Source organism: Diuraphis noxia, unplaced genomic scaffold (assembly GCF_037042655.1).
Source record: "Diuraphis noxia isolate RWA-SAM2 unplaced genomic scaffold, SU_Dnox_SAM2 contig0005, whole genome shotgun sequence".
NCBI classification, from domain to species: domain Eukaryota; kingdom Metazoa; phylum Arthropoda; class Insecta; order Hemiptera; family Aphididae; genus Diuraphis; species Diuraphis noxia.
Genome location: NW_028301715.1, coordinates 45,098,795 through 45,126,290, shown reverse-complemented (window position 1 = coordinate 45,126,290; position 27,496 = coordinate 45,098,795). Strand labels below are relative to the sequence as shown.

The 27,496-nt window shown below is 27.1% G+C and overlaps 1 protein-coding gene across 2 annotated transcripts in view; it reads right to left on the bottom strand.

Moving 5' to 3' along the window:
* The window catches only part of cpx (synaptic transmission protein complexin), a 229,481-nt gene that overhangs the window by 166,846 nt on the left and 35,139 nt on the right, over positions 1-27,496 (bottom strand). For both annotated transcript variants that reach the window (XM_089228039.1, XM_015525034.2), the window contains exon 3: positions 7,707-7,757. The gene's annotated coding sequence lies outside the window, so the exon portion shown is untranslated. The remainder of the gene's footprint in view (positions 1-7,706; positions 7,758-27,496) is intronic.

The window sequence follows — 27,496 nt, the reverse complement described above, 5'->3', positions numbered from 1 at the left end:
AAATATTTTAAAAGGTTTCTCACAAGTTGTCCTAATAAAAATTTAAAAATTTAAAAATATCAAAACACAACCAAACCAGCAAAACGCAAAACTATAGTTTTCGCCAAAATCGATTTTTTTTATATGGCTGTAATTCAAAAACTAATCACTGTAAATACTTGAAATTTTCACCAAATGTTTATGTTAGTGATATATATATACAGTTTATTTTTGACTTTATTTGAGTTATTTATAGACCACTGAAATTTTCAATTTTTTTAAAATTTTTTTTTGAAGTGTCGGTAAAAAATTGTTGGATGACCAAAAAAACTTGAAAATGTAATACAAAGTTCCTTATGAGTTTTTCTTATTGTAGCTAAAAAAAAATTAAAAATCATTAGTCACAATTTTTTTTTATAAGCGTTTATAGTTCAAATTTTTATGAAATCTGTCGAAAACGCGAAAATTTGCATGTAATTTTGAAGTTGAAAAATCATTAAATTTTTTGTGTTCATAACTAAAGATTAAAAATACATCACTAAGTTTTCCATAAGTTTTTATTCAAGTAGCTATAGAGAAAACTCGAAGCATCATTATAGGAAAAATTTTAAGTGCGTTTGAATTTTAAATTTTTTCGAAATAGCTTAACGATAACGATTTATCCTCAAACGATTTTAAATATTTGTTATTATTCAACAAGCATAAGTCATAGATACTTGAAAATTTTACCAGTTATTTAGATTGGCATTTTCTTTACATGATTTAATTTTAAAAATAATTTGACCTTTTTGAGATATTTATAGAGAACTGCAATTTTCAATTGTTCTGGAAAATTTTTTTTTGATGTGTCGATAAAATTTTTTTAGCCCAATCAAAATACTTGACAATTTAATACAAAGTTTCTCATAAGTTATTCTTGTAGTTAAAAAAATTATAAGAATACATAGGCACATTTTTTTTATTAGCATTTGAAGTTCAAATATTGACAAAAATTCGTCAAAACTATGAATATCTGCAAATTATTTTGAAGTTGAAAAATCGTAAAATTTTTTGTGTTTATAACTAAGGATTAAAAATACAACACTAAGTTTTCCATAATTTTTCCTTCAAGTAGTTTTAGAGAAAACTCGAAGCATCATTATAGAAAAATTTTAAGTGCGTTTGAGTTTTAAATTTGTATGAAATCGGGTAACGACAACGATTTATCCTCAAACCAAGTATAGGTATTTATATCTATGATAATATAAGGTGTTATTAATTATGATAACTACATGCAATGTTTTTGGAAAAATTTATTTACCATGCCTTATGCAAAATGCGTCCTAATTGAAAAATAAAATATTTGTTTCAAAATAGAATAAATTACAATATTTAAATATTATATATCATAGACTGACAAATCATCTCCGTTCAGAATCGTTTTTCGTATACAACAATACCTATCATTGCATTCAAATTTAACCTACCCTAGTGAGAGGTCCACCCCACCCCCTAATGTACAGCAAAGCGGAACCCACTTACCCGCTTTTTTATATATAATATTTTGAAGTTCAAATTTTGATAAATAATTAATAAAACTGATAAAATCTAGTACTTACTTAATTTGTGATTAATCATGTGTAAAAATTAATACCTAAAACTTTAAGATATTATAATTATTTCTTATAATTTAAAAACAAATATTTTATAAAAGTTGTTTAAGGGTGAAATTCTTTAACTAAATCAGGTGTGTCCAACCCATGGTCCATTGTAGATTTTGATGCAGCCCTCACTTCAATTTAAAAACTATGAATTAATTGTAGATAATATATTAATATTACGAGAGCAAATTTATTTTAAGAATATTAAATTATAAAATATCAAATAAACTGTAAAGGCCGATGCACACGTTTATTATAAATAAATATATTTTTCTGTGCACTTATAATTAAATATTAATACTTGTAAAAATATTTCTGCTTATTATTTGGTATAGTAAAATTATGAAAAAAATGTATTGTTGTATTATTGAATATAATTTAATCATTAAATTTGAATGTATAATTATTTAAAAAAAAATATGTGGCCCACAACAACTTTTACCTATATGATGTGGCCCAGTCTTCACAAAAGGTTGGACACTCCTGAACTAAATAATATTTTTCTGCAAATTACAGTATAAGAAAAAAACGAGTTTGACCAAACATTGTAAGCAATAGTTTTAAAAATAGATAATAAGAAAATTGGTAACAAGTAAAAGGTAAAAGGCAATTAATATTGGGTAAATGTATACATATAATAAACAATGTAATAATGTAATTATTGATATAGAAATACAACTATCAATACAATTTATAGAAATTTGTTTTTCTTTAAATTTGCTCCAATAAAATAATTTAATAAATAATTAAAACTTAGTTTTTAAGTTTTAAAAAAGAAACCTTTAGTCTTAAATGAATTTAATACAAATCAAATACATCCCGTGTGACCAAAATGAATTCAACCGTAGAAATAATTATTTTCAAAATAAAAGAATACAGAGAAATTAAAATCTTACCTAACTAAAATATTTTTAGTGGTATGAAATGGAAAGAAACCCTATATTATTGTATTCTTACCAGATTTTATAACTCCAAAAATTCTTCACTTCTTATATAATGGCCAAAAATTCTCAAACCGATTTTACCGAGTTATAGATAGGAAGGCGGCGAAGTGTTGGTGATGGCATTAACGTTATATACCACCTGAAATGTTTTATTGAAACCCCCGATAGTATTTCCTTGACCATTAGTGGTGCATTCAATGTGCTCAACTTGCACAGACTGAAGGAGAGAAAACCCATAGTTAGAATTATTGAGAAAAACTGTGCAGCCATTATATATTATACCCTTTGCAAGGCTACAATATCCTTTGGACTGTGCCGCCACCGCGCACCCATTTCATTACCCTGGATCGCGTTTCCGTTTGGTCACATATTATTAAAAAGGGGAAGTAGTATCGATTTTTGTGACGGTGAATTAATGTTTTATTTTCCGTCAGTGGTCTTTAGGAGGAAAAAAATCATCCAGTTCCTGTTTTGTACAACGGAAATGACCGATAAATAATGTTTACATCCCAATAACTTTGTACGAGTAAAATCTGTAATGAAATAATATATAATAATATAAAAGTCAAACGAGGCATGAGAACAAAATCTACTTGTACGTTTTATGTGCGGTCGATTGACGCGAAGAGAATGGAAAATGTTTCGATCGAAACATAATGTTGCACGTAAACATCAGGACCATAAGACGGATATTATATAAATTATATATATTTTATATTGCGGCAATCACCATAAAATAAAATTTGGAAATCCAGGTAAATTAATGCGTCGTGCATAAAGGCAATAAAACGTGTACTAATTTAACGGCTAATTCATATAGAATTTTACCATTAAATTTGTATCAATGGTGCGAATTCAATTAGTGTTATATACCTACCATGATTAAATCGAATTAAACTCGAACGTAAGACTAGTACCTATACCTACAATTTTATTATAATGTAACGTTTTGTGATATTTCATAAATACAATACAGATTGACCTTGCAGTTATTGTGGTTTACATGTCGAATATTTTATTGATTTTTCATGTGTGTAGTTACATATAAAATGGCTTATAATATAATAGATATTTTGCTTAGCTGAGGCAAAATATGTGAACATATATATTATTAAGCGTGTTATTAGGATAATTAAATTAAATAAAACAGATATCATCCAAATCATGGCATAATACGATTATGTCACTATTATTAACTTTAAAATGATGGATTGATGATTATGTTATCGGTCATAAATACGTAGTATAATGTTTTTATTTATTTATTAAAATCAACAAAAAATTCTATTTGATGTCACTATTCAAATTTAAAATTCATTTCACATTCGAAATGATTATAATGTTACGAATAGGAACTTAGTTATAACTTCCGAGTAAAGTAATAAATCAACATCCTGATCTAAAAATACGACTGTCTTCCTGATGAATATATTATTTTGATAATGCAGAAGCTTTAGAATATAATATATAGCACTTCGAATTATACTACTATAGTTTTTTTTTTCTCAAGTTTGAAATATCTGTCAAAGTGACAGTGCAGCGGCAGCACTCCTACAATAAGACGACAAAAAGCGTTGTTTATGTAATATAATAAAAACGATATAAAAAGTGAATATTTCAAGAGATTTAAAGGTCAAATATATTTGACGAGAAAAGAAGTCGAATGCGCGGGTCTAACCACATACCATCAACCAAGCCTACTAACTGCCATCCTCATCACCAACACTTCCTCAGTCAAATCCTTTGGGGCAACACCTTACGGTATCGTATTTACATAATAATTCTTGAGAACGGATGCAACGACGGGGTGAAGAAAGGACAGTCATCAGCGCAGCAGCATCTAACCGCTACGCAGCAACTGTGTTCATATGGTCTAATATAACAAGCACCGGTGTGTCATCTACGACTGGTGACTCGGGGAAATGAACGTTAAGCGGCTTATGTGTATATTCACGTCATCGTCAGTGCCGTTAGTTACAATGCGACGGCCAGCAGTATAGCCCAACTGAGACGACTGAAGTATGGTGTACTAGACAACGATAAGGGATAATGATTTCGCCGCAAGATTTACAACAGATTTCCGGAATGCGACGATGTGCACACAATATATAATATGATACCACCAGAACGGGAAAACATTAAATAAATAATGCAGGCCAGAGCAGAATAAACATCGAATAAAACATGTTCGGTTGTTTTATGGATGGCGTATATAATGTAAAAATAGCCTGGGCATGAAAAAACTGTTAACGGTCGAGCCACCCAAAGTATATACACCAAACATATACCTCGGCCAACCCACATTATACACCCCACCACTTGTCGACGATTCCATTAAAACGTCAGCTTATACGTGAAACAATGACGCAGCATATGAAATTCATCATCTAATGTGATATGTCATTGTTGCTGCTGCAGCATCTCGATCCCTCATCCGTACATAAAAACTGCAATAGCGTGCGGTACAGTGGTTATGCACGGTGGTGGTGACGAGAAATACTCTAAAAATCCATTATTATTATTATTATTATTATCATAAGTGAGCCTTACAACACCGTTTGCCACTTTTATACAATCTCCCGTCACCGTCCCCGGAATGATCAGCTTAATGATTTATTCTTTTTGGCACACTATGACATCGTCATCGAATATATTATAATTTATAATATTATATTATACACATAAAGATGTGTGTGGATATTTTATTTAGAAAAAAAAAACAACAATGTGGTTTTTCACCCACAATCACGAACACTAATCTTATTTGTATACCGAATCATCTGAAAACGATGTTGTTGGTGTTATTGTTATAGTAATACTGTTTTATTTTTAAATTATTTCTTTCTATCTCGTTTTCTACTTATCGACATCAATTCAATTCATATATAAATACGTTCAAATTGTTCATAAACGATTAAGATTATTAAGACCAGTCACTTTACTTTGTTAACGTCCGTTAAACCTGGTTGTTAAACGTTTTCAAACTGTATAGGTACGCAAAGTTATTACTTATGAACGGATTACCACACCATTGCACGCAACAAGCAGATTATTCGCTAAGACTATAGTCTTTATGTATATATAAGATGTTTATCGCAAGAAAAACAAAAGATGTTGTTATATACATCACATATTAAATTCTTAGTGTCAAGTATTTTAGCGAATGTATCCGAAACGCTATTATCAATAGTTTCTTATTTGAATTAAAATAATAATAATATTTAAATTAATCATTATAAAGTATCACTGAGAATTCGTAGATATAATATTAACTCGAATGTACAAAAGAAAAAACATACTTATAAAAATCCAAGCTTTTGTCATATAATTGATACCAATTTTCCATACACTATTGACTTCGACGTTCTGAATAAATAAATAAATAATTTTTCATTGAAAGAAATGAAGAAAACAACTATAAGGTACGACATTATGGTATATTTCTACTGAATAATTGTATGAAGCACACGTCATGTAAAGTGATTGGGATAATTATTATATGAAAGGTACTTCTAAGCAACAGGTTTGGTTCATAAGTTTCCAATGAGTCTCTGGTTATTTGTTCATTCTCGAAACTCCCTTGAAGGATTTCCATACATTTAATAATATATTTGCAAATCTAATGACAAAAACAAGTACAACTTAAAATTGTACGCATAACAGTATCGAACATAAAAAAAAAGTTTGGTGCGTCATTGAAAGACACTGATGACTATTGTCACTATAATAACAGATAGATACAGCTGAATTGAATAGTTGACATTTCCCACGTGTTTACACGGACTGTTGTAACATTCAGTGATTGATAACGGTTTACTAGGCCATAGATGGTCGGTACAATAGAACGACTCGTACTAACGGTGAAAAATTGCAAAAAAAATCCAAACACAATGAATTTCAGTACAACAGTTAGTAATAGGTAAATAATCGATACCTAATAAGAATAAACATTTCTGCCGTGTTGTATTTTTTTAAGATCAATAAAAAAAATAAAAAATAAAAATGGAACATATTTATTTACCATTTATATTATATTATGAACAGTTTAGTAAAACCTATTTATTATAGTTTTAAAAATATGTTTTTCTTATTTTAAATGTTAGATTGAATAAATAATAACTGATTGGAACATAAGAAATTTTTTTTACTTACCTAACAATATTTATTATGTCATGTAATTTTATAAACCTAAGAGTATTCATGTTTAAATCTGGTACTCATTTTTTGGACAATTTATAATTTATTTCAAAAATTATACACTATTTTATTCTATAGAAAATTTAATTGTTTTATAAGTATCAACAAGTACAAATAATTCTTCGTGTTTTTAACCATTACTTATAATTTATATCCATCAAACATAACATAAGCTGCATAAGATATTGATGGGTTTTGTGAAGGGTGAATGATGCGTTAACCCCCCCCCCCTCTTGAAACTGATCAAAGTTTTATTTTAATAAGTATCAATAACTACGATTTAGTCATGACTCATATGACTATATGAAGTATAAGTAAAATACCATCGATGAATCACTATCGAAGAATTAAATGAAACTGTAAGTGCGACTAAACCAATATTTTTGGACTATTTCTTCAATCTACAAGCGTCAATTTATTTCGATTGAATAAAAATATTATAAAATATGCATCGTTATCACTATTTGTAATTTGAAAAAATTGTCTGAATAAGTACAGTAAACTCAAATTTATTAAATTTAAAAATGTTTAGGAGAAAGATTAATTCTGATTTGAAATAATACTCCGAAAATTTGATAAGAAATCTAAATAGGCAATTGAAAATAATATGATGTTTAAGTATTTTTTTTTTGATTCGTTATTGAAGGAAAATATGGGCATATAATATACATGAATAAATCGTCCTCTATATAATAAAAAATAAAATCGAATATTTATCATAGATATTTGAACTATGATGAATATATATTATTACTTTAAATTTTATATATTTTAATTTGAATATAAAGCACAACCAGTAAAGTTTTTAAATATAAAACCACCTTTCTCACTACGGTAATAGTGATAAAATCCACACCAGAAAAAGTTGCATGGTAGCTTAATAATTTTCGAGTGTAAATTACATTAAATAATATATTTATTTCATATAACATAAAAAAGCACTTACCTCAAGAAAACTTGAGTTTAAAATTTTTCTTTAAGTAGTCTATTTGAGAGCCTGAAAAATAAAATTGTATTAATATACTATATTGTTTTATAGATTTTATTTCTTCTGAATTTTCTAAATTATATATTTTAGTTAAAATAGTTAAAATTTATACTTTGTTAATAAATCTGAGTAGTTAAATATTGTTTTTCTTCACAACGAATAGTATATAAGTTATATGTACTATAAGTACATGGTTTTTAAAATAAATTGTTTTATGACATATTCAGCCATAACTTAAAGATTCAATATTTTTGTGATAATTATATTTTAATTTAAACTAAAAACTCTTAGGTGTACATTTTAGTTTATTATCACGTTGCAAATCTTAATTACGTATTTCATATATTTTATAGAACACAATTTAATCGTTTTTATGTATATTGAGTATAATTCTTGAAAACTAAAACCACTGCACAATATAAACGGAATTTAGGCAGCAATTATTATTAATATTTACCAGTGAAAGTAGGTAATCTTCGTTTTAAAAAATGGCTTTAAATTTTATTGTCAATGGCTAAAATACTATATTATAGTTCTTAAAGGTAACCATTGCACGCCACGCCACGATGTTTTGTATAATACCCCCAACCAAGCACATATTTTAATTTGTTTATAATGCGAATACCTAGTTATAATACTATTATAACGCTAATTCGCTATCATTGTCTTAACGCTCAGCGATGGGAGAGGTCACATGCGTGTACGCGCACAAACACGTCCACAAATTTATATTAATACATATATTATATACGCTGTTGCTAATTTATCATCGTTCCTGTGGTGTTTGCTATTCTCGCAGATTGCAAGCGTGCGGCGTTTACATATATACCCACTATCACAACTACTATAAGTACGTCGTCACGTATACATATATTTTATGACACAGTACATAACAATAATGTATATTATCCGGTGACAAAGACGTCTACAACGTCGCCACCCCCACGCAACCCCTCGGATCTTAGCTACTATCAAGTCGTCCACCGCAAGTCTCCGTTGCGTGAAAACCGGTAAACGTATTACACCTCCGCGTATGCGCGTGAAAGTGTAAGTCGGGACTTTTGGACAGGGAATTCAGTCGTCACGGAGGGTGCGAAATAGTGATGAAACCACGCCCTGGCGGGTTCCTATACTTAGGGGAGAGGAGCAACCGATCGTTTGATAATTTGTGAAATATATACAGGATACTTCACCAATTACGGTCATCAGAATTTTCTCATTTAATCCATCTAAATAATTTGAATTCTGATAAATCATCCTGTATATTGTATACACGCATATTATCAAACTGTGCGTGTATATATAATATCTGAGTTTGACGATGCGCAACAGCAGCAAGGGTGTCGTTTTTGATCGAGGGTAATAATAATTAGCGAAGCAACTAGTGATGCTTGGAACAGCGCTACACCCCATGCCTCGGAATTATACAACTACAGTACCATCGTCATCGTCGTCACAGCTTCTGATCATCGTTATACCTGTTTAGCTGTTTAAATTTTTTATAATAATATATAAGAAAAATAATAACACAATCGGGGATGTCGATCAATGACGACTCCAAAACGGTATTTTAACGTTTCATCTCATCACGTCAGCCGTCTTTTTTTTTTTTATTTAATATAATATAAATTTACAATCTGTAATAAAAATAAAACAATAAGTAAATGTGAGATTTTTTTTTTTATTTACAAGGTTAGGAGGCTTGACTGAAGGGAGCGTCCATTGACACTACTTCAAACTGGTTATTATTATTTTTTTTTTTTTTTTTATTTATTTTTTTTATTATTTAGCGAAGTAAATCACGAGGCCAATTACGTTTTAGTCGACGGGGAGGGTTATCCGGGAGAGTCTTGGAGGAGAGGTTAGAAATTAGCGGGTTTGGATGATTATTTGTTTTGGAGTGCAATTTTTTATAGTGTGTTGAAGCGAGGGTGAGAAGAGTTGGAATATTCTAGTCTTTATGGATTGTAAGGTTACTAACATACCAAGGTGCATTTGTCATAAGACGGAGACTGATCGATTGAAAAGATTGGAGAAGATTTAGGTTTGAGTTTTTGGTTGAGCCCCAGATTTCTATACCGTATGTCAATGCAGGACGAATTAATTGTTTGTATACAAGAGTTTTGTCACTAAGTGATATTTTAGAACGGAGAAGTTGACGAAGTTTATGAAGTTTTATTTTCATTGATTTTCTTTTGGTTTTAATGTGAGTGGCCCATGTTAATCTTTGGTCTAGATGAATACCTAGATATTTTGTCAGCCGTCTTAAAAATAATATGTTCAATTAAGTATTAAAGTAAACGAAACAGATATTTTCTGGTCTTACTCGCATATTTAATTGAATATGAAAACTTTTGGAAAAATTATAGGTGTTTGTTGATCGGCTGTTGGTGTTGATGACGTTTACTCGAGTCTTCGAAGTACGAGGATCGTTAGGTAGGTATATTATGTACGTTATGCATAGATTAGACTAGTTCCATATCAAACGAAATATTTTTTTGATTACAATCGATGAATATGATATAGGAATATAAACAACAATCTTGGTGAATATATCTAAGCTTATGATTTGTAAAAACATATAATCTAACCAAAAATAATAATAATTACAATGATATTATTTAATGTCATCAATATTGATGATTATTAGCACGTATAATTTTGAATTTATATGTATTTCAAGACGTAATAATTTGTATTAGTTCTGTCGTGACATTATCCAACCCATAAAGACTATTATTTAATTAAATAGAACACTGTAGAGTGTACCTGTTTTTGATTAAATTGAAAATTAAATACCAATATCTAAATCAAATAAACAGATTCCGAGTATAAATTAATTTTGTTACCTACCATAATGGCGTATCTTGGTTTATGTGTATACACGCATAATATGTATATTATTCATATTATATACATAGTAATAATGTGTTCAATGATTATTTATTTAAATGTATAAACAAATTTATTGTGTAAATAACTATAAATATAAATTTAAAAAAATCATTAAAACAGCATCTATATTCTATATAATAGCTTACTAATTTTCTGTTTATTACACAATATATATTTTGTTAACTAGAAAGCTTAACCAAATCACTAACAATATTATATTCAACTAAATCAAAAAATATTCAAATCAACCTAAAATAGTTTGTTTAATGTTTAACTGAGATGATATTATTAGCCCGGATATAGTTTTGACATATCATAAATATATTAGGTACCTATTTAAAAGAATTTCTTATGCTTTAAAAACTACCCCACACATAGATAACTTTTTAACTTTTTGTTTTCAACTCACAAATGACTCATTGTTGCCGATTCCTATATCATCAAGTTTATAATACAATGTATAAATACATCACTGTGCAATGTAACATATTATAATATACAGCTACAAATCAAAATTTTAATATGAAAAAATCGGTAAACCGTTATTAACAGCTAGTTCGGTAGTGGGTATGTATATTTTAATCAAGTGAGTGGTAACAATGATGGTGATTTGTGATGTCGTCAGTACCTACAGGTAACCGAATAATTATATGATATACACTGACAATGCGTGATGGTGCTAGTGGTGAAATGTTGTGTGAAATACATTTTTGGAATACTATAAAGATCGTGACCGATGGTGGAAGTTCACTTAGTTGATTAAACGAATTCGCCTGTACTATCTCCGACTCTTTTTATACCTAATGAAATTTTGAATTCAAAGAAGTCACATATAGGTCCAAAGTAATTTTTACTCAAATAGTTCGAGTTCTTCGGAATTCGACTTATTTCAAGACGGCGATTAAATCGAGGTGGAAAACGCCAGTATATATTTTAATTAGTCATGTTCATACGATTTCACGCATTATAACAAAGAGATTTAAATCGACCGGAAGGTACTTACGTAGATGCGGGACGAACAGGTGTACACGGTACACGACTGCAATAGGGCTATATGGCAGCTCCCTATACTTTGATGTCACTAGCATTAATAGTATTAATAAGAATAATAATATACGACGGGCCTTGACGTAAGGCCGTGATTCTCTTAAGACAGTTCCACCCAATTTAAAATAATAATATGAATCTCTTTTTCTTCTATTCAATTTCTTTACGAACCTACAAACTGTGCATTATATTATTATGTTTAATAGAAGATATTGGCTATTGAAATGGAATGATGAATAGAACAAAGAAAAGTATAGTAAGTTGAAAGTTTCAAAAATAATAACGATGAAAAACGCGGGAATATTATGATGATTAATGAAATTTATACATATTATTACGTACGTAAATATATTTCGCGTTCCAAACGTTGTATTTCTAGAGTTTTTTTTTTTTTTTTGTCTAAGAGAGAAAGAGATAAAATTACATTATACAATTGAATTACTATAATAATATCTGTTTTTAAAACAATTTAAAGTTGTATGTATGAGAATTTATGTTTATTTTCGTTCACAATCAAAAAAAAAAAAATTAACTCAAATATATTATACAGTTCGAAAATGATTTGAGTGCATGCATACAACACAATCGAGACTTAATTTTATTAGTCTCTAATAAACTGACAATCATATGCAATGATGCTTAAATTAGGTTAGAACAATGTTGAAATTGAGAACAATGTGTTTGTTAATTAATAATTAAAAGCAGAGTATAATATTAAGTAGATATTAGTTAGTGTGGAAAATAACTCAATTGTAAAATTGCACTTATGAATTATAAACCTATTGTAGGTTTTTTAAATTAAAAAGTATAACAAAACGATTCATCTTTATATTCATGATGTTGAAAACAATCAATATTAAGCACGAATCCTATAATTTTATAGGCATATAAGATAATCAACCAAATAAGAAACATCTATAAGTCTAAAAATGTAAAGTAAGGAAATTAAAAAGTAGAAAAATAACGTTCAATCGTATCATTTTAGTTGCATACAATACACATATAACTGTAAATATATATAATATCTTTTACCTATGACATGTAAATATTATATTTTCAAAAAAACAAAATTACTACATTTTAAACGAAAAAATTTAGTATACGAAAAATTTCAAAAATTAGATGCTTTATCAGTTGCCACTTCAACAATAAAAATGATTTATTTACGCAAATTTACTTAAAATTTCTTTTTTAATTCTTTCTTAGAAAAAATATAACAAAAAAAAAACCCGAAACGTCTTACAATAACGATACATCATTATCATTATCTTTCATAAAAATCACTTTTAAGTATTTTAGTTTAAGATACGTATACAAGAATTTTCGTAGACAATCAAGATCACATTATATTTCCAAAATTGATAGCAATAACTAACTGTTAAACCGTTGTGATGACCGGGAAGAAAATCAGAAATATATTATTTAAAAAACATTATTTATAATCATAATTGAAACCAGTGTAAGACCTATTATATATGATAATACGATATACATTTAAATGATAAGAAAGCTATCGATTTTCTGGTGTTTATGTCTAAATTGTTGATAACTCTTCTTGTGAAAAATTGTCCACAGTACAATAAGTATTAGATAAAGGTACACGCATTCTTATTAGGGTGCCATGCCACAGACATTTTCGAGTAAAACTGAAAAATGGAAACGCATAGACGAGGCCCATTCATTGGTGACGGCAAAGCTTTTCCATTTCCACGTTACGATCGTACTATATATTTCTGCTACTGTCATTGGTCGTGTCGAGATACAGAGAGAATAAACAACCGTCAACCCCACATACCAATACAACACTATACAAGTGTAATGTAGAAAAGGAGAAAAAAGGTTTCAACAATGGATTTTCACCGAAAACCTTCGCCACTGGCGTCAAACTTAAAATTTAAAAAAAAAAATGCATTTCAATGTCATCTATTTGAGAACGCGTATAAGGGTGGTATTGACTGTACTTTTCACAGTCGACATCGTCCCCGACAATGCTACCTACATAATATTCCGATATTTACTGCGTGGTGGAAAATACAAATCTGATAGTCAAATAGTATTTCTACCAAAAGCTTTCTCGTGCCGTGCGATTTTCCACGTCTTTTCATGTTCTATTGTTGATTAACCCTTATACTCACATAACAACCCATTGAAGCTTTCATCTTTAAAATTGTTTAAAAAAGCAATAATGACATCATAACGACCACAACGACGCATGACGTGCCATACTGAACATAGGGTGTGATTTTTATTAAAACTTATCCGCCAGAAAATCAGATAGGTATCAGACCAGAAAACATCCATAAACCCTCCATATTCACTTGATGTTTATTGACCGGTGCCCATATTTTTATTTTTTATTTTTTCCATAATTATTCCTGTCACTTATGTAAAATATGAATAGGATTTTCAAAACTATTTATTATACTAAAAATTGATCATTAATTTTTTTTTATACTAGGAATACGATTTATAATTAATTACAATATCTCAAATTGTAATCAACGTTATTTAAATAATTTCCAATGTAGTAAAAATGGCACATTTTTTTCAGAAAAATTATTATTTCATTTATATCCTAATCATAAGAAACTAGTTTAATCCAAAATTGAAACTGAATATTATAAACATCTAAACATACGTTTAGTAATCATTTATTATCTAGTCAATATTATATTGGTAATTAGAAGAAAAATAAAATATTATTTCTATAATGAAATATTAAGTAAAATAAAATTATAGAATATGAGATAAATAATCTATACAAGAGATCTCTATAGAATAAATGAGTATAAGGCATATACAACAAACACAAACGCATTTAAAAAGTTTAAAATAATTGAAACACTCTGGTAAATTGGTAAGACTGTGTCTTTAGAGATCATTTATAAGCGTGGCGATAGGAAATAGACTGTCAAACGCATAAAGATTGATCGACGTTTACCTGTCCAAAAGTTTCACATCCTCTCTACACTGCTCATAGATTTATCGATAAAACAATTGATAACAAATTTCTCATCTTTGAAAAATTTCAATCAAAAGTAGAAAGAAATGATAAGTAATATAATCTCTCACCCATATCTCCTATAAAATTTAAATAATTCAAAAATACGTCGTTAGTTATAAGTCTTTGACTAGTAAAAATATTTGCATAAATATTTAAACAATTATTTTCATAGTATTACAACAATTTATCGTTATATTATTGAGCAATTATATTGTTTGAAGATTAAATATTTAAAATAACATCAACCAATTACATTTTCATAACACTGTATCAATATTATGTTTCCAAATATTATCAAGTGCTTATACTTTTCAATCAATATGAAAAAATAAACCAAAAAAATATAGTATAAATTATGATTATAACTAGAATGTTTTGATGAGTAAAATATGATTAAAATTAGCAAAATATTATGAAAACAAAGCTTGTTTTGCGGCCTCTAATGTACTGGAAAAATGTTTACTTATCTCCAATCAAAGTACATAACAAACATGAAAAATAGACTTTATTAAACTAACATTTTTATTCAAATAATATGATTAGCTCGAGTTTGTTAAATCAAATACAATATACATAAATTACATACATATCTGTTTTGTCATGAAAGATGTAACAGAATTTTGTACATTTAACTTTCAAAGTACTCAAAAAAAAAATAATAATAAATTGTACAACTAATTACTGTTATTCACTTTAAGTATACATATTCATAATTTTAATATTTAATTGTAATATTATAATTAGCTACCTAATTCCTATAAATTATAATATGTAATTATTTTTGTTATTTAATAATAATCTATTTTAGATTCTGAACGAAGTGATGAATATATTGATTTTACAATTATGTGTGTTTTTTTTTTTTTAATGTTTTTTTTTGTGTCTGTGTACAGAATAACTAGTCAAAATAATGCTTCAATTTCAAACTTTGGGGGTGGTTTCCGACGTAAAAGTGAATATCCTTGGCGCATTATAGAGGTCAAAAGTAAACATTTTCTAACAGTTTTCAAAAAATCGAGAAAAACAAAAAAAAAATTACAGAAAAACGGGAATTTTTATGCAAAATCAGTTTTCGACCAAATCGATTTTTTTATATGGTTGTAATTCAAAAACTAATCACTGTAAATACTTGAAATTTTCACCAAATAATTATGTTAGTGATATCTATATATTTTGGCTTTTTTTTGAGATGTTTATAGACAACTGACATTTTCAATTTTTTGGCCCAATAAAAATAATTGAAAATTTAATAAAAAAATTCCTCATAAGTTATTCTTATAGTGATTCAAAAATTATAAGAATACAAAGGTACAATTTTTTTTATTAGCATTTGAATTTCAAATATTGACATAAATTCGTCAAAACTATGAATCTTTTTTTTGTGTCTGTGTACAGCATAACTAGTCGAAATAATGCTTCAATTTCAAACTTTGGGGGTGGTTTCCGACGTAAAAGTGAATATCCTTGGCGCATTATAGAGGTCAAAAGTAAACATTTTCTAACAGTTTTCAAAAAAATCGAGAAAAACAAAAAAAAAATAACAGAAAAACCGGAATTTTTACGCAAAATCGATTTTTTTATATGGTTGCAATTCAAAAACTAATCACTGTAAATACTTGAAATTTTCACCAAATGTTTATGTTAATGTTATTTATATACAGTTTAATTTTCAAAAATTTTTGACTTATTTTGAGTTATTTATAGAAAAAAAAACTAAAAAAGTTGAAAAATTAAAATTAAATATAATTTTTTTGGCCCTATTAAAATACTTGAAAATTTAATACAGAGTTTGTCATAAGTTAGTCTTATAGTGATTAACAAATTATAAGAATACATAGGCACAATTTTTTTTTATTAGCATTTGAAGTTCAAATATTGACTAAATACGTAAAAATTACGAAAATTCGCAAATTATTTTAAGCTAGAAATTTATACAAAATTTTCTTTTTAAATCAAAGATTTGAAAATTTTTAATTATCTATAATATATCCTAGACTGACAAATCATCTCCGTTCAGAATCGTTTTTCGTATACAATGATACCTATCATTGCATTAAAATCTAACCTACCCTAGTCAGAGGTCTACCCCAGCACCTAATGTACAGCAGAGTGACATCCACTTACCCGCTTTCTTTTTAAGTTTATGATCATTGAATAGAATGTGAATAATTAAAATGTATTATACATAAGCCATTCAATCAGTATGAAACTAAATATATTATTATTACATTGTGCAGAATAATATAATAGGTAAAAAAGCGAGTAAGTCGTGGATATCGATCTGCTGTACAGTAGGTTACAAGTGGGTTACTGTAATGGATGGAATTAAATTTGAATCCAATGATATTATATCATTGTATACGAAAAACAATTCTGAGCGAAGATGGTTTATCTGTCTAGGATATATTATAGATTATTAAAAATTTTCAAATCTTAGATTTAAAAAGAAAAATTTATATGAATTTCTAATTTGAAATAATTTGCAAATTTTCGTGATTTTTACATATGTTGTCAAAATTCAAACTTTGAATCCTTGTAAAAAAAATTGTGACTACGCATTTATTTTTATATTTCAATTGCTATTGTAAAAATATGATAGGAGCTATGTATTAAATTTTCAAATCTTAGATATAAAAGGAAAATTTTTTATGAATTTCTAGCATAAAATAATTTATGAATTTTCGTGATTATGTTGTCAAAATTCAAACTTTGAATCCTTGTAAAAAAAAAATTGTGGCTATACATTTATTTTATTTTTCAACTTCTATTGTTAAAACGTGTTAGAAGCCTTGTATTAAATTTTCATGCTTGTCTACCGAACAAATAATTTTTTATCGATATTTATAGAAAAAAAAACTAAAAAAGTTGAAAAATTAAAATGTCAGTAAACACCTCAAAACAAATCAAAATATTTTGAAAAATGTGTCATATATATAAAATGCCTATATAAACATTCAGTCAAAATTTCAAGTATCTGCGATCATTTATTTTAGAGTTACACCAAAATAAGGAAATCGCTACAAGTGAAAATCCAATGTTGTAAAAATTTAAATTTCAAATGCTCATAAAAATTTAATTTGAATTTCCGGTGGACTTTTTATTTGTGATAAAGATTGAAAAACTTTTAAGGAATCTTGTATTAAATTTTCAAATCTTAGATTTAAAAAGAAAATTTTTCATGAATTTCTAGCTTAAAATAGTTTGTGATTTTTACGTTTTTTGTCAAAATTCAAACATTGAATGCTTATAAAAAAAAAATTGTGACAGAATTTCTTTTATTTTTCAACTGCTATTGTAACAATTATGTTAAGAGCCTTGTATTAAGAGGACGCCACACCCGCATGTGTTGTCTCCGTCTTACAAACGTATAACATAGAAAAATCTGTTTAGCGCGGGACAACTTTACTCCCTTTGTATTTATAGTAGAATTACCAAAATTCCACAACGCTTAGGTAAGAACTTTATCTGTGTCATAGCGTCATTATTTTTTTGATAACAAAAATATAATTAAAGTTATAAGCTTAAGAAAATACATTTATTTTTTATTTTTTCATTAAATAACTTAAAATTATTGGTTTGTGCTATCAAAAAAATAACGATGCTATGACACAGATAAAGTTCTTACCTATGCGTTGTGAAATTTTGAAAATTCTGATTTAAATATTGAGGGAGAAAAGTTGTCCCGCGCTAAACAAATTTTGCTATGTTATACGTTTGTAAGACGGAGACAACCCATGCGGGTGTGGCGTCCTCTTAAATTTTCAAGCTTTTCTGCCTAACAAATAAATTTTTACCAATATTAATTTTTAAAAAACTAATAATGATCGAAAATTTCAAATACCTATGAATAGTTCAACTTAAGTCAAAAATGTTTGAAAATTTCTCTGTGGATAGAATATACTTATACAAACATTCGGTGAAAATTTCATGTATCTATGGTCATTTGTTTTTAAATTACATCAAAAACCAAAATCGATTTTGTCGAAAAATGAGTGTGCGTAAAATTTCCCATTTTCCCCTTAATTTTTAGTTTTTTTCTCGATTATTTAGATAAGTATTAAGAATTTTTCACTTTTGACCCTCCAAAGTACCAACTAGATTCACTTTCTCATCGAACGAGATACTGAAGTCAAAAATCGAAGTATTTTTACTGCCCCAAAACGTGATGACAGACACAAAAAAAAACACACATCATGGTAAAATCAATGTATTCATCGCTCCGCTCAGAATCTAAAATGGTATTATAATAAAATATCAAAAATAAAATATTCGATTTTTAACGTGGAAAAATATACATCCAACCTGAATATAATGGCAAAATAAATTATATAACTGACGATAAAATTTATATCCTATAATATTATTGTGAATCATAGTCAAATCCACTATGGTTGTCATTCTTAATAAGTAAAAAATAGTTCATAAATCAAATTCAACTTGTTTAAAGTTCAACTACTAAACTTACTCTATGTCTTTTTTTGGGATTCAATGTAATAAAACATAAAAAACGAATTGATAATTAATAACAAAATAATTTGATTTATAAACAAAAAAATATTTTTATATTGTACAGGTACTAGGTATGTTATATTATAAAGACAACAAATTTAGATTACACAAATAATATCAATGATTTTAAATTAAATTGTAGAATAAATAAATGATTAATCAATAGTTTACAAAAAAAACTACATTGTTTACTTATCAGATACATTTAGTTGGTAGGTTTACTTTAAATGTAATACAAACTTCATGTAACGACCCCACACGGCTTAAAACGATTAAAATTTTCAACTTATTTGTTAGGTTTTGCACGGAATTCCTAAGTCCCCGCCTTGTTAATGTGGACTTACGGTGAAATCCTTTTCGGTCAGGTAACATCCCAATGAACGGTTTTCGCGAGTAAAACGGCTCCAAAGTATATCTTTTTTTCTCTTTTTTCGCATTTTTTTTTTTTTTTACAACCATTAAAACTCCGACCGTTATTTTTAATAGCCTCTGCCAGCACAGTAACTATGGTTGAAGATGTGGACGACCTCGTTATTTTTTCGGGTGAACTTTTTAATTAACTCTGGTGCGCCCTTTCACCTTATTTCATAAACATCACCCATTATTATATAAGCTATATCCAGTTCATTGTTTCAAATATAAATAGTAGCCATAATATGACATTTTCAATTTTGAACTTATTATAAAATCATAAAAAACCTAATAAATAAATGATTCGAATGCGAACATTGAAATCTTTGAATCAATAATATATTGTAAGTAAAAAATATTTGTGTAGGTATACAATAGAAATAAACATAACATAGAATACATTTTACAATATTGTTAACAACGTGGCATTTATTTTTCTGACTTACTATATCAACTTATATATGAACTTTCATATCAAGAACATTTTGAACAAAACTTATGACTAAGACGCAATTGCTTTATTTCAAACGAATAATTATGTATTTGAGGCGTGAATAAATTATGTGTTTAAAAAACATAATAAAATTTAATAATTTAATATATTTTTTATAATTTAACTAACTAATATTAGTTTGTAATTAACCTATATTATTTACAATTATACGTCATATAGTTATTTTAATCATATTATTTAGTTTTGATTCTATCCTTAGCCTTTTTATTAAATTCTAGCTTTTCAGTGGAAGTTTTAACAATAAAATTTTAGTTAATGCATTTTGCTTCAATAATTTGGGTATACTACAGTACTAGACTGTAATTTCTTTAAAAAGTATTATTTCGAAAACTAATCATTAATATTATTTTTCAATTGGAACAAAATTGGGTCTTAATTGTTTGAAGTATTAGAGTATTTCCCGAAGATAGTAACCTTTATGTCATGTTGAATTATAATTATTTTGAAGGCCATATACTCAAAAATCGAGGTTGTTAAATTTAATTTTCCAATTAAACTTTTAACAAAACCGATTTATTAAGCTCAAAGGATGTTGCAAACACAATGAATTCTATTGCATGTCTCATAAAAATAAGAAAAGAGAAGAGTAAAAGAAAAATAACATTTCAGGCGGCTACTACTCGGGGTTATATTTTCAAAAGTTACGTTCACATTGGAAAACTTATTTCATCATATGGGGGACGAAAAGTTTGAAACTTAATGAAAAGTACTTTTACAACAAATTGAAAATAAAAACAACTATAATTTTAGTTTTTCAACAAGAAATTAAACGGTCGTGATAACGATGATTTTGGATGTGAATCAATATGAATAGCCCATTAAAAAAAAAAAATACTTGTTGTTTTTAAGTCTTTTTTTTGTAATGTTCATTAAACTTTAATGAACATAAATAATTAGCTCAAATGGATGTTTCAATATCCATTCAATTCTACTCCTAAACAATATACATTTTTAAAATGATCTTAATTTAAAATTCCAAATCATTATAATATGGCCAAAGGGTCAATTTACTTTCTATTCTTCTTATGAAATCTACATTAATTACGTTCCCTACTCAACGTCAAAAACAGTAGCTCACAAAATAATTTCCTAGGCCAAAAACAGCAACCAGCCTTAGCATATACGAGTTTGTCTCAACTGCAAGCTTATCAATTATATGGATTTCATTAAATTGCTTTAGAAAAACATCAAAGATATAAAAAGCATATTTTGATGATAATATATGATGCTTATAAAATTATATTGAATGAGTTTGATTGAAGTAAATAATATAGTATTTATAATAGTAACGATTTAAATGTAAATACTGAGTGGTATTCTACTTTATATTATAGTTACCCTTTCGTTAAGTCTAGAAACATCGATGTCAACTCTGTATAATTATAAAAATAAGTTTGTAAGTACAAACACATTTTAAGAATATTAAATTGTTTTTATTATTTTAATATTTAATAGGACAAACCTTTATTTGACAATTTAACAATAATCCATCACTATAAATTATAGGATCTAAATCCGTCATCGACAACCACATTTTAACTCAAAGGCAGATCTCGTGGTCAACACGATACTCTACACCAAGCTAAATAAAATAAAATCCACAGTTTCCCCATGGCCTTTCTTCTCATTACCAAGACGACAGAAAGTAATATTAAACAGATTACGGATAGGTCACACATGGGTGACTCATAAACACCTTATGAACAGATCCGAACCTGACCAATGTCAAACTTGCGGTGAAACTTCCACGGTTGAACATCATCTAATATGCCACTGCCGTAAATTCACCAACATCAGAGCTAAGCTCAACATAGAAAACAACCTGGAAGAAGCTCTAAGTCCTCAGCCAATCAACATTGAAAAATTAATTAATCATTTAAAACAAACTAAACTTTACCAACTAATTTATTCTAGATATATTTCAATCTTTTTTTTCCATACTATTATTATTGTTCTATATATTATATTATTGTTAAGCTCCATTCTTGTGTAAAAAAATATTAATGCTTAAGGCCAATAACCTTTGTTGTTGAGACTCAATTAAAATAAAAAATAAATTATATTTGAATCAAAGACATTCCACAAAAATGGCATCTCTTACCATAGTCTATATAAGTCTACACGACACCCAAAACGTAGCTCAGCCGCTCACTCAATTTTATCTGCTAATTGTATATTTCTTTCATATTTAACTTATGCCATTTTAAAATAAAAATAAATCAGTTTCAATATATTTCTCTGAACGTTATAACATTTATTTCAATACATTTTTCCTGGTTAATATCCCATATACATTAAGGAAGGTGGTACAAAGGTAACTCTGCTTCATAATTTCTACAAAAAGTAAGTGACAAATTTATTCGACACTCCTTATACATTTCCTTTTTATTCAAATTTAAACTAAAGGAAAACTCTCCTACTCACCCCCCCCCCACCCGCCCATTAAATATTATATTAAATAAAGTAATGAGTTAATGATAAATCATATTATAAAAAGAAAACAACATTTAACTATTCTCTCATAAAAATACATTAATAATTTGAAATATAATTGCATCACCAAACATTGTTTAATTAAATTTATCATTTATCTCAGATCCACGTTGAACCTTATTTTTAACTCATTAGTTACACTTGATTAAACTTAATTTACATAGAAATAGAAAGTGTTTCATAACTTTTAAAAAAACTCATAACATATTTACATAGAATTTTAACATACAAACTTTATTTTTCAAAAAAATTTCTTTTACTAATGTCCTAGTTGTCGATGTACTTTGATCAATAAAAAAAAGCGGGTAAGTGGGTATCGCTCTGCTGTACATTAGGGGGTGGGGTGGACCTCTGACTAGGGTAGGTTAAATTTGAATGCAATGATAGATATCATTGTATACGAAAAACGATTCTGAACAGAGACGGTTTATCTGTCTAGAATATATTAAGATTATCAAAAATTTTCAAATCTTAGATTTAAAAAGAAATTTTTTATGAATTTCTAGGATAAAATAATTTACAAATTTTCGTGTTAGGAGCATTGTATTAAATTTTCAAATCTTAGATATAAAAGGAAAATATTTTATGAATTTCTAGTTTAAAATAATCGAGTTTTCTCTATAGCTACTTGAAGGAAAACTAATGGAAAACTTAGTGTTGTATTTTTAATCCTTAGTTATAAACACGAAAAATGTTATGATTTTTCAACTTCAAAATTACTTGCAAATTTTCGCGTTTTCGACAGATTTCGTAAAAATTTGAACTATATACGCTTATAAAAAAAAATTGTCACTAACGATTTTTAATTTTTTTTTTAGCTACAATGAGAACAACTCATAAGAAACCTTGTATTAAATTTTCAAGTTTTTTTAATCGTCCAACATTTTTTTACCAGCACTTTTCAGTGGTCGATAAATAACTCAAAAAAAGTCAAAATTTTGGAAAATTAAACTGTATATAGATATCACTAACATAAATATTTGGTGAAAATTTCAAGTATTTACAGTGATTAGTTTTTGAATTGCAACCATATAAAAAAATCGATTTGGTCAAAAACTGGTTTTGCGTAAAAATTCCCGTTTTTCTGTCATTTTTTTTTTTTTGTTTTTCTCGATTTTTTGAAAACTGTTAGAAAATGTTTACTTTTGACCTCTATAATGCACCAAGGATATTCACTTTTACATCGGAAAACACCCCCAAACTTTGAAATTGAAGCATTATTTCGACTAGTCATGCTGTACACAGACACAGACACAGACACAAACCAAAAAAAACACACACACACACACACATCATTGTAAAATCAATACATTCATCACTTCGTTCAGAATCTAAAAACTTTATTTTTCGAATTTCTAATTATTTATGATTAAATCAAATAAACTAACATTTTAAAACGTAATATAGTAGGAATTAATTGAATGTTCAGCCAATAAAATATAAAGATTTATCTGTATATAATATATGTATTTGAAAAAATCAAATACAAATTATTGTGATATATTTAAATATCATTACTGAAAACAATCAACTTTTATTTTAATTACACAATTATTATTATTGTGAAAACTAATTATGTCATTCAAAATTCTTGTTACTACTACGTGAGTATATCTTGCATGTCCGTGTGGTTGTCTGTGTATTTAATTAATTAAAAAGTGACTAAATGTAGAGTAGATAAAAAAAATGTTTGAAAAAAAATATTATCATTGTATGCTAGGAGAGAAAGGCGGTTTGGAAAAATATGAATACAAATGATGAATGGGAGCTCGGGCCCAACTGAACGGAAATACCGTGTTTTTTTTAAACAACTCTTTGACAAATGAGATATAAAAAAAATGTTTAAAAATTATGTTTGACTAAAATAGCAGAATAGTTTGAAATGAGAACCAAGAAGTATTGTGTTTGTAAAACTTTTACTGAAATTGTTAATAATAAAATATTAATAGGTAATACATTTTAATATTTTATTAGGTAATTAAATTTATTAACTATTTTCTTTGGAATCAATATTTACGTTCAAAAATAATGTTTAATTTTTATAAATAAGATTAAGTATTATTGTTAAATTTTGTTTTTATTTTTTTTTAATAATACATGGTTCCACATTATTTTTTCTATGAAAACCTTAAAATTTCAAAAATACTTATTCCCAATTTTCTATAGACATTTTAAGTTCCAATTTTGGTATATTTGGATATTGAAAAAATACTAACATTTTTTGTTATGTTGCTGTGGTTCAAAAAATATTATTTGTAGGGACTTGAAACTTTTCAATAACTTACGTATATTATTACCTATTTACTATATAGAATACAATTTTCAGACTATTTGGAATAATTTTAATCTATTTTCACCACGAACGTATTCACTTAGTTTTATACCAGTATTCATTTAAAATAAATAATAAAAACCCGTATATATATACAGGGTGATTCTTTTAAGTGGGTACACTAATTATCTCGAAAAGTATTTACTTTTTTCAAAATATTTTGTTACATGGTTTCAAGCTGTTAAAAAATCAACGTTTTTATTAAAAAATTATATTTTTAAATATTTTCTATCCTTATCATTTTTTTAGTTTTTTACTTTTTTGAATGACAACATAGAGTTTTAATTTCATATTCCAAAGCAGAATATTTTTCTAAGTATTTTAATTCATAAAAATCGAATTTAGGACGAGTAGTTTTTGAATTATATGTATTTAAAGTTTAGTCAAGCGGAGTAGTGGACAAACATTTCGCGGAGTAACCCCGTACCACTCCACTCTGCCAATCAAAACTTTAAATACTTATAACTCAAAAACTACTAGCCCTAAATTCAATTTTTATGAATCAAAATACTTAGAAAAATATTCTGCTTTGGAATATGAAATTAAAACTCTATGTTGCCATTCAAAAAAGTAAAAAACTTAAAAAATGATAAGGATAAAAAATATTTAAAAATATAATTTTGTAATAAAAACGTTGATTTTTAACAACTTGAAACCACGTAAAAAAATATTTTGAAAAAAGTAAATACTTTTCGAGATAATTAGTATACCCACTTAAAAGAATCACCCTGATATGTATGAAATTGTGATGCTATTGTTGTGGTTGCATCCAAAAACCGCACACTTTTTCGGTCATTATATAACAAAATACCCTAAACTTATGGTGGTTAAAACCGTACACTATTTTTAATGCTAACTAACGAATTAGATAAGATAAGAATATATGATATACAGCAATAATCATGCTAACACGTTTTAAGACTTTAGTCACCACTCGTTATTATTTTATTAGTCGATCTTGTCTCTTGTGTATACAGTATACATATACATTGCTTAACTATAGATATTTAGTGGTTGTTTGCAGTTTTATTAAATTATTAAAATATTTTTAATTAGACATAATAATGGATTTTAAAATAATTGAGAGTAATAAAGGAGGCAAACGATTAATACTCGATAATTTTAAATACAGACAATTTAGAGTGTGTAATAGTGGAAATGTGGTTTGGCGGTATTTTATTAAAAATTGTACGTCCACGGTTACAATATGCAGTAATTCACATTTTTTAAATTTGAATACTTGTATGTATTTTTTTTTGGATAAATCATAAATTATTAAGTATATCTAATCAGACAAGTATAATCTTTTTGGAGTAGAAATTAAAAATATGAGGTTTTTAGATACAACAATTTTAAAAATTGTGCGATTTTAATCTATTAAATGTGTGCGGTTTTAAGAGTCAATGGTTTTATTTCTATTTAACTTAATATATGATTTATTTTTGACAAAAATTAGTTTTATCTACCATCGTATTACTATAATAAGTACATTAATATATAAAAAATGACTAATAGCAATGATAATATTACAGAACAAAATATCATTATCAATTATATATGCTAACAAATCATTTCAAACTAATACTTAACGATAATATTATCTGGACGGTTTCATGGTTATAAATGTAATTTTAATGCAATTATTTGTTATTCCTATATATTGCAGTAAACTACATAGAAACATATAATATACATGTGAACAAATTCACAACCCTGGTGCTTTATTGCCTATATAATTCGCCGTATGACGTCGTTGGGTCTTCTACGCATTTAACACTAGAGTCTATTTCAACTAAACTGAAGGAAAATAAAGAAAGGCGTCGGGAATACACGGGAGTTGAAACTTCATTATTCTTTATGATGTACGTGATACAAATGGATCAACTACTGTTTATAGTTGCAATAATAAAAAAGTCATCGGACCTTATACATTTTCAAAAGATAAAAAAAAACAACAAATAATTCATAACATTATCTAAAAGTCCATTTTATTCCAGACAAATTTTTTTGATACTTCGAAGTTTTAGTGAACGGTATTTTATGATTGCTTGTAAAAGCTAATGGTATATTTTATTTTCTTATGAAAAATATGCAGTGGATTTTTCAAAAAACTCAAACTATGCCAATAATACCCATTACTACCTATATTATAAATATAAAATATACAATATTTATCTTAAGAATACAAAATTAACAAACCATTTTCCTCTGCAGCCAGTAATTATATCGACTATCTATACTATAATAGTAACTAATAATAATTAATATAGTAACTTGATTTACAAAACACATAACTTAAGCTTCAAATATAAATATTAAGCTCAAATCTAGGGTCTAATAGTGTTTTATTTTTAACCAATCAAAACATAATGACTGGAGTTAATATTTTAAAGTCTGAATTATACTATTTAATTGCTATAGGTCATCTGATTAATCTAAAATAAAAGAATACTATTTAACAAAATAAAATTGATTTTTTTTTAAAGAAAGACAATTTATAATTTGTACATAATAATTACAATAAGCAAATTTGATGTGTTTAC